This window comes from Schistocerca serialis, unplaced genomic scaffold (genome assembly GCF_023864345.2).
Source record: "Schistocerca serialis cubense isolate TAMUIC-IGC-003099 unplaced genomic scaffold, iqSchSeri2.2 HiC_scaffold_276, whole genome shotgun sequence".
Taxonomy (NCBI): Eukaryota; Metazoa; Arthropoda; class Insecta; order Orthoptera; family Acrididae; genus Schistocerca; species Schistocerca serialis.
The window spans coordinates 17501-25067 of NW_026047845.1; the positions used below are offsets into that span (position 1 = coordinate 17501).

The window sequence follows — 7567 nt, forward strand, 5'->3', positions numbered from 1 at the left end:
CAGGACGTCCCACGATACATGCCAGTTAAACACCGACGGGCGGTGAACCAACAGCGTGGGACACAAATCCAACTACGAGCTTTTTAACCGCAACAACTTTAATATACGCTATTGGAGCTGGAATTACCGCGGCTGCTGGCACCAGACTTGCCCTCCAATAGATACTCGTTAAAGGATTTAAAGTGTACTCATTCCGATTACGGGGCCTCGGATGAGTCCCGTATCGTTATTTTTCGTCACTACCTCCCCGTGCCGGGAGTGGGTAATTTGCGCGCCTGCTGCCTTCCTTGGATGTGGTAGCCGTTTCTCAGGCTCCCTCTCCGGAATCGAACCCTGATTCCCCGTTACCCGTTACAACCATGGTAGGCGCAGAACCTACCATCGACAGTTGATAAGGCAGACATTTGAAAGATGCGTCGCCGGTACGAGGACCGTGCGATCAGCCCTAAGTTATTCAGAGTCACCAAGGCAAACGGACCGGACGAGCCGACCGATTGGTTTTGATCTAATAAAAGCGTCCCTTCCATCTCTGGTCGGGACTCTGTTTGCATGTATTAGCTCTAGAATTACCACAGTTATCCAAGTAACGTGGGTACGATCTAAGGAACCATAACTGATTTAATGAGCCATTCGCGGTTTCACCTTAATGCGGCTTGTACTGAGACATGCATGGCTTAATCTTTGAGACAAGCATATGACTACTGGCAGGATCAACCAGGGAGCTGCGTCAACTAGAGCTGAGCAGCCGGCCGCCCGGGAGTGTGTCCCGGGGGCCCGCGCGAACACGCAAGCGTCCGCTCAATTATTCTGCAAACAGGAGGAGGCTGAGCTCCCCTGCACAACACACCTCGAAACCCTCTCAGGTCCCGGCGGCGCGCAGCGCCGTCCTAAGTACTTGGTCGGGTTCGAGAGAGGCGCAATCGCCCGGAGTTAGGCGAGTAGACGCTTTAGGTGCGACCACCCGTGCTCCCAACTGAGCTTGCCGCTGCCGACAGAGGCCCGGGAGCGTGCTGTCGTGGCATTGCCGGCGGGAGACAACACGCGCCACCTACGGTGACCGGCAGCTCCAACGCCAGCGCCACAGAAGGACAAAAGCCCTACTTGGGTGCCGAAGCGAACTCTCCCAGCACAGCGCACGCGCCAACACGTCCGCACAGCTGCGATACAAACCACCTGCGAGAACCGCTGGGGCGACCGAGCAGCAGACGGCGTCGCGGCGCCGAGCGCCGGGCGGCGGCGCATCCTCAGCGCACAAAGTCCTCAATCGGACCAGCACACTGCAGATGGCCACCGCGCTTCGCACCGGGCCCGCGAGGACCTACTTTGGCCGCAAGGCGCCGCGAGCAGGGGGCGCCGGCGCGCAGCTGCGCCGCCTGCCGCGTCCGTCGGCCGGCGCGCCTGCCACCGGCCGCCCCCACCAGCCGGCTGTAGCGCGTGCGCCCACGCACCGCGCTGCCAGCACGCCGGGCGGCCCCCCCTCACCGGCCGGGGACGGTCCCACCCAGCCACCGCCGCGTATCGCCTCACACCCAGATCCCCTTTCACGTTCGTGGGCATGGTGGGTCCCCTTTCACGTTCGTGGGCATGGTGGGTATCCCTGAAACAACCGGTTAATAGCTCGACCGATCGTCGCCAACACTGATTCACCTCTAGCGAGAACAACCGCACCACAACGGGTTACCGGTTGTTCATTTGCGTAACGTCACCAGCAAACGTACACGTCCATCGCCATTTGCAACGAGTATTGCATGCCTGTGTCAGGTGTCACAACACACTACGTCTGCCCACATAGACGCAACAACATGTGCACGCCTAGAGAACACGTGGAAGGTAGACCCCGTACGTATGCGGTGTCCATTGCGCGAACGACTGTCAGCCCGCCTCTGCAGCATGTCGCAGATGTGGAACGCGGTGCAACATGCTATCACGGTGTGTGAGAAGAGACGACTACGTCCGAATACACGCTCCACTACATCAACAGACTGCTCATGCTGATCGCCATCCAGGGCGTCCGTTCCTCCCACACGTCTGTATGGCGTACCACACTGCAATCCAGCTCTTATAGGGAGACGACACGTAGCTGCGTGCACAATATTTGGACTGTATGGTCCGCCGTTGCTAGGCGCTGTCGTCATACGGTCACATGGGCCACGATGTATCATTCAGTACATACGGAGCAATGTGCAGTACAGTTTGTGGGTTTTGCGTACATCGGCGGACAGGTGACAGGCCGTACCACAACGTAGGCTGAGTACGTCGGCATGCGAAGGGCATTGAACATGCAAACTTCTCACCGACCAGCTTGCGAAGGCAGGGGGGAAGGGGGGGGGGCATGTACGTCCTGCTGCTATCCACACTACAGTGTATAGCAGGAGCATGTGGAAAGTCAGCAACACCTGCAAGGTGTTTAACATGACGCGATACACAGGGGACCGGGCAGTGCGAGTAGCGAACTATATTGCGAGGGTTGCGGTTAGGCAACACTACACTACTTTAACGGGTTGCATAACAATTACAGAGCAGGTTCAGCGACAACGTGCGTCAGGTTAAGGCGCAATATAGTTTAGGTTACGGCGCACTTTAGGTTAGGTTAAGGCACATTATAGGTTAGGTTAAGGCACAACATGGGTTACGTTAAGGCACAACATGGGTTACGTTAAGGCACAACATGGGTTAGGTTAAGGCACAACATGGGTTAGGTTAAGGCACAACATGGGTTAGGTTAAGGCACAACATGGGTTAGGTTAAGGCACAACATGGGTTAGGTTAAGGCACAACATGGGTTAGGTTAAGGCACAACATGGGTTAGGTTAAGGCACAACATGGGTTAGGTTAAGGCACAACATGGGTTAGGTTAAGGCACAACATGGGTTAGGTTAAGGCACAACATGGGTTAGGTTAAGGCACAACATGGGTTAGGTTAAGGCACAACATGGGTTAGGTTAAGGCACAACATGGGTTAGGTTAAGGCACAACATGGGTTAGGTTAAGGCACAACATGGGTTAGGTTAAGGCACAACATGGGTTAGGTTAAGGCACAACATGGGTTAGGTTAAGGCACAACATGGGTTAGGTTAAGGCACAACATGGGTTAGGTTAAGGCACAACATGGGTTAGGTTAAGGCACAACATGGGTTAGGTTAAGGCACAACATGGGTTAGGTTAAGGCACAACATGGGTTAGGTTAAGGCACAACATGGGTTAGGTTAAGGCACAACATGGGTTAGGTTAAGGCACAACATGGGTTAGGTTAAGGCACAACATGGGTTAGGTTAAGGCACAACATGGGTTAGGTTAAGGCACAACATGGGTTAGGTTAAGGCACAACATGGGTTAGGTTAAGGCACAACATGGGTTAGGTTAAGGCACAACATGGGTTAGGTTAAGGCACAACATGGGTTAGGTTAAGGCACAACATGGGTTAGGTTAAGGCACAACATGGGTTAGGTTAAGGCACAACATGGGTTAGGTTAAGGCACAACATGGGTTAGGTTAAGGCACAACATGGGTTAGGTTAAGGCACAACATGGGTTAGGTTAAGGCACACCATGGGTTAGGTTAAGGCACACCATGGGTTAGGTTAAGGCACACCATGGGTTAGGTTAAGGCACAACATGGGTTAGGTTAAGGCACAACATGGGTTAGGTTAAGGCACAACATGGGTTAGGTTAAGGCACAACATGGGTTAGGTTAAGGCACAACGTAGGTTAGGTTAAGGCACAACGTGGGTTAGGTTAAGGCACAACGTGGGTTAGGTTAAGGCACAACGTGGGTTAGGTTAAGGCACAACGTGGGTTAGGTTAAGGCACAACATGGGTTAGGTTAAGGCACACCATGGGTTAGGTTAAGGCACAACATGGGTTAGGTTAAGGCACAACATGGGTTAGGTTAAGGCACAACATGGGTTAGGTTAAGGCACAACATGGGTTAGGTTAAGGCACAACATGGGTTAGGTTAAGGCACAACATGGGTTAGGTTAAGGCACAACATGGGTTAGGTTAAGGCACAACGTAGGTTAGGTTAAGGCACAACGTGGGTTAGGTTAAGGCACAACATGGGTTAGGTTAAGGCACAACATGGGTTAGGTTAAGGCACAACATGGGTTAGGTTAAGGCACAACATGGGTTAGGTTAAGGCACAACATGGGTTAGGTTAAGGCACAACATGGGTTAGGTTACGGCACAACATGGGTTACGTTACGGCACAACATGGGTTACGTTACGGCACAACATGGGTTACGTTACGGCACAACATGGGTTACGTTACGGCACAACATGGGTTACGTTACGGCACAACATGGGTTACGTTACGGCACAACATGGTTACGTTACGGCACAAATTAGGTTAGGTTACGGCACAAATTAGGTTAGGTTAAGGCACAAATTAGGTTAGGTTAAGGCACAAATTAGGTTAGGTTAAGGCACAAATTAGGTTAGGTTAAGGCACAAATTAGGTTAGGTTAAGGCACAAATTAGGTTAGGTTAAGGCACAAATTAGGTTAGGTTAAGCACAAATTAGGTTAGGTTAAGGCACGATATAGGTTAGGTTAAGGCACGATATAGGTTAGGTTAAGGCACGATATAGGTTAGGTTAAGGCACGATATAGGTTAGGTTAAGGCACGATATAGGTTAGGTTAAGGCACGATATAGGTTAGGTAAGGCACGATATAGGTTAGGTTAAGGCACGATATAGGTTAGGTTAAGGTACGATATAGGTTAGGTTAAGGTACGATATAGGTTAGGTTAAGGTACGATATAGGTTAGGTTAAGGTACGATATAGGTTAGGTTAAGGTACGATATAGTTAGGTTAAGGTACGATATAGTTAGGTTAAGGTACGATATAGGTTAGGTTAAGGTACGATATAGGTTAGGTTAAGGTACGATATAGGTTAGGTTAAGGTACGATATAGGTTAGGTTAAGGTACGATATAGCGTAGGTTCAGATACACATTGTTGTAGGGAAAGGTGTATTGGGGGGGGGGGGCGGCAGGTTCGTTGATAGTGATTATCGTAATTGGATGCCTGCGGTATTATCCGATTTGTCACGTCAGGATGCACTTTTGGCTCATGACAGGCGGCGCTCCGATTCCATGGTTGTGGCAGATCTGTGTCTTTCATTCCTGCCATTGTTTGTGTGCTGTGACAGGAGGCAGTATTGTGATGTTGGGTGCACCACTGTGTAGGACATGTGTGGGTGTTCGTGGCTTAGCTGAGCAATGTGCGGATGTCGGAAGGGTGGGATATTGTGTTTTCTGGGTGGACCTCCCGGTCTGGTAATGATAGTGTGGATTGTGTCATGTGGCGGAGAGGATGCACTGGATGTTCTTCCATGCTGGTGGTTAGATATTGTGTGTGATAAGAGAGTAGTGTGTGATAAGAGTGTCTGGCTGACGTGTGGTTCTCATTGTGTGCAGAGTCTTTCAGCATGTATAGGGACGGTTGTATATATTATCTGTATTCTGATGGCTCTGCATCTATTACTAATCAGTGCCGTGTATACGGTTACTCTAGTTCCAGTCGAAACTGTTCTATCTCTGTACATTAGTGACACTGCGGCTCCACTATGTTGCCGCCCCTGTCGGCCGTTTCCCCAGTGTATGGCTAATGATTATCAGCAATCAGTCTATTAGTCAATACCGGTAGTGTGACGACGTCAAATGTCCGGGATGGGGGAAGCTACACCCTTCCCGTGGGTCAGGGCCTAGAAAGACTCTTCCCACGCAGGAGACTCGGACTGTCGTTACTCTTCCGAGACATATATGTGCCCAGCGTTTTTTTTGCGGCTGCGAGTGCAACGCCAGGAGGCTCGGACTGTCGTTACTCTTCCGAGATATATATTTGCCCAGCGTTTTTTGCGACTGCGAGTGCAACGCCCACGGGTGCCGACATGGATGGGGCGCTTCCTAGCTGATGGCTCAGCATGAGAATCCGTACAGTGAGCAATGCGATCGCGTCTGTAGCTTGTACGTGGTACAGCTCGCAGCTCATGAATAGGGACAGCGGGAATGTCGCATATTGGAAATATCTCTTCATGAAACGCATGTTATAGGTGTGAATTGCACCTTACGAGTGCGGGAAACGTCCGCCGTTCATCCGCTGGCGATGCGAGTTGGGCGGTTGGGGTGGGGCACGAACGGGTGCAGGTGGTGTGATTGCCGGTCCACGACTTCGTGCGGCAGAGGCACTGGCGTATGGGTGCTGTGGTCGACAGAGGCTGCATGCTTTGTGGGTGGCGTCGAAAGATGGGCACTGTGGGCCCATCGATGTCTTAGTCGGCTTGGCGTCCCATAGATGGCGGTATCGTCGTTGCAGGAGCTCATGCTGAGGGAGACCTACAGATGGCGGTATGTTTTGTGGTGCGCTCGACATGGCGGACGTAGTGTTGTCCGATTCGCATAGATGGCGATACTGTTTTGCCAGCATGGTTGGCGTAGTTCCGTCGGATCCCTGTAGATGGAGGTGTCGAATGTTTACTGTGGACATTCATGTCGTCGGCACGAGAGGGCGCGCGCGCCAGTCCCACCACAATCGCTCTATTTCCTAATACCTCGACCCTCCCCCTACGGACTTATCACCACCCACACTAGCCGCCCCGGGGACTTGCCAACGACACACCCTATCCCAAGTCTATTTTCTTGCGGAGCATCATGTGTTATTATATTTTATTTCACATCCATAGTGTATAGGGGTATTGTAGTTCACCGTACGGCGGTGGACGCTGTGTTACCACACGCCGGGGGGGACGGCGAAAACGAACCGTCGACCGCCGGGCGCCGCCCGGCACCCGCCCCGCCGACGCCGCCTCCACGCGTCGCGCCGGCCGGTGGGCCGACATCGACCGTCCGGCACCCATCACGGCACCCATCGCCGGCCGGCAAAGCGATACGCTGTAGCGCGCCAGAACACAACGCGCCCGGCCGGCGCCGGCGCCGCCTCCGCCGCGCGCACGGAGGCGGCACCCATCGCAGCGCCCACGCCGGCGGCAAGGGGCCCGCCAACCGATACGCCGCCGTCCGCCGCACCCACTGCAGCGCCCTGGGTGCGGCGCGCCCGGCCGGACCGATACGCCAAGAGATGCGACGGACAGAAACAAAGGCAAGGGGGGGCTGTTGACGCCCAGCCCCGGGGGTCTCGTCTCGCGACAAGACGAATCCCCAAGCTAGGGCTGAGTCTCAACAGATCGCAGCGTGGCAACTGCTCTACCGAGTACAACACCCCGCCCGGTACCTAAGTCGTCTACAGACGATTCCGAGTCCCGACATCGAACTATAGACACCCATGGTCGACCGGTAGGGGCAGGGGCGGCGCCGGGAACAGATCCCAGACAGCGCCGCCCGAGTGCCCCGTCCGGCAAACAAGTTGGGCCCGTACGGCGCGGCGCCACGTGGGTCGACCGCGCCTAGTAAAGTCACGTATTTTCGAGCCTTTCGACCCTCGGGACTCCTTAGCGATATCGTTGCCACAATGGCTAGACGGGATTCGGCCTTAGAGGCGTTCAGGCTTAATCCCACGGATGGTAGCTTCGCACCACCGGCCGCTCGGCCGAGTGCGTGAACCAAATGTCCG

General features: G+C 53.6%; 1 non-coding gene across 1 annotated transcript in view; it reads right to left on the reverse strand.

The window, feature by feature from the left end:
* LOC126444571 (small subunit ribosomal RNA) overlaps positions 1–721 on the reverse strand; it is a 1909-nt gene extending 1188 nt beyond the window's left edge. Inside the window, exon 1 of the ribosomal RNA XR_007582626.1 lies at positions 1–721. This exon is cut by the window's left edge and continues 1188 nt beyond it. This is a non-coding gene — a ribosomal RNA (small subunit ribosomal RNA).
* Positions 722–7567: the final 6846 nt, after the last annotated feature.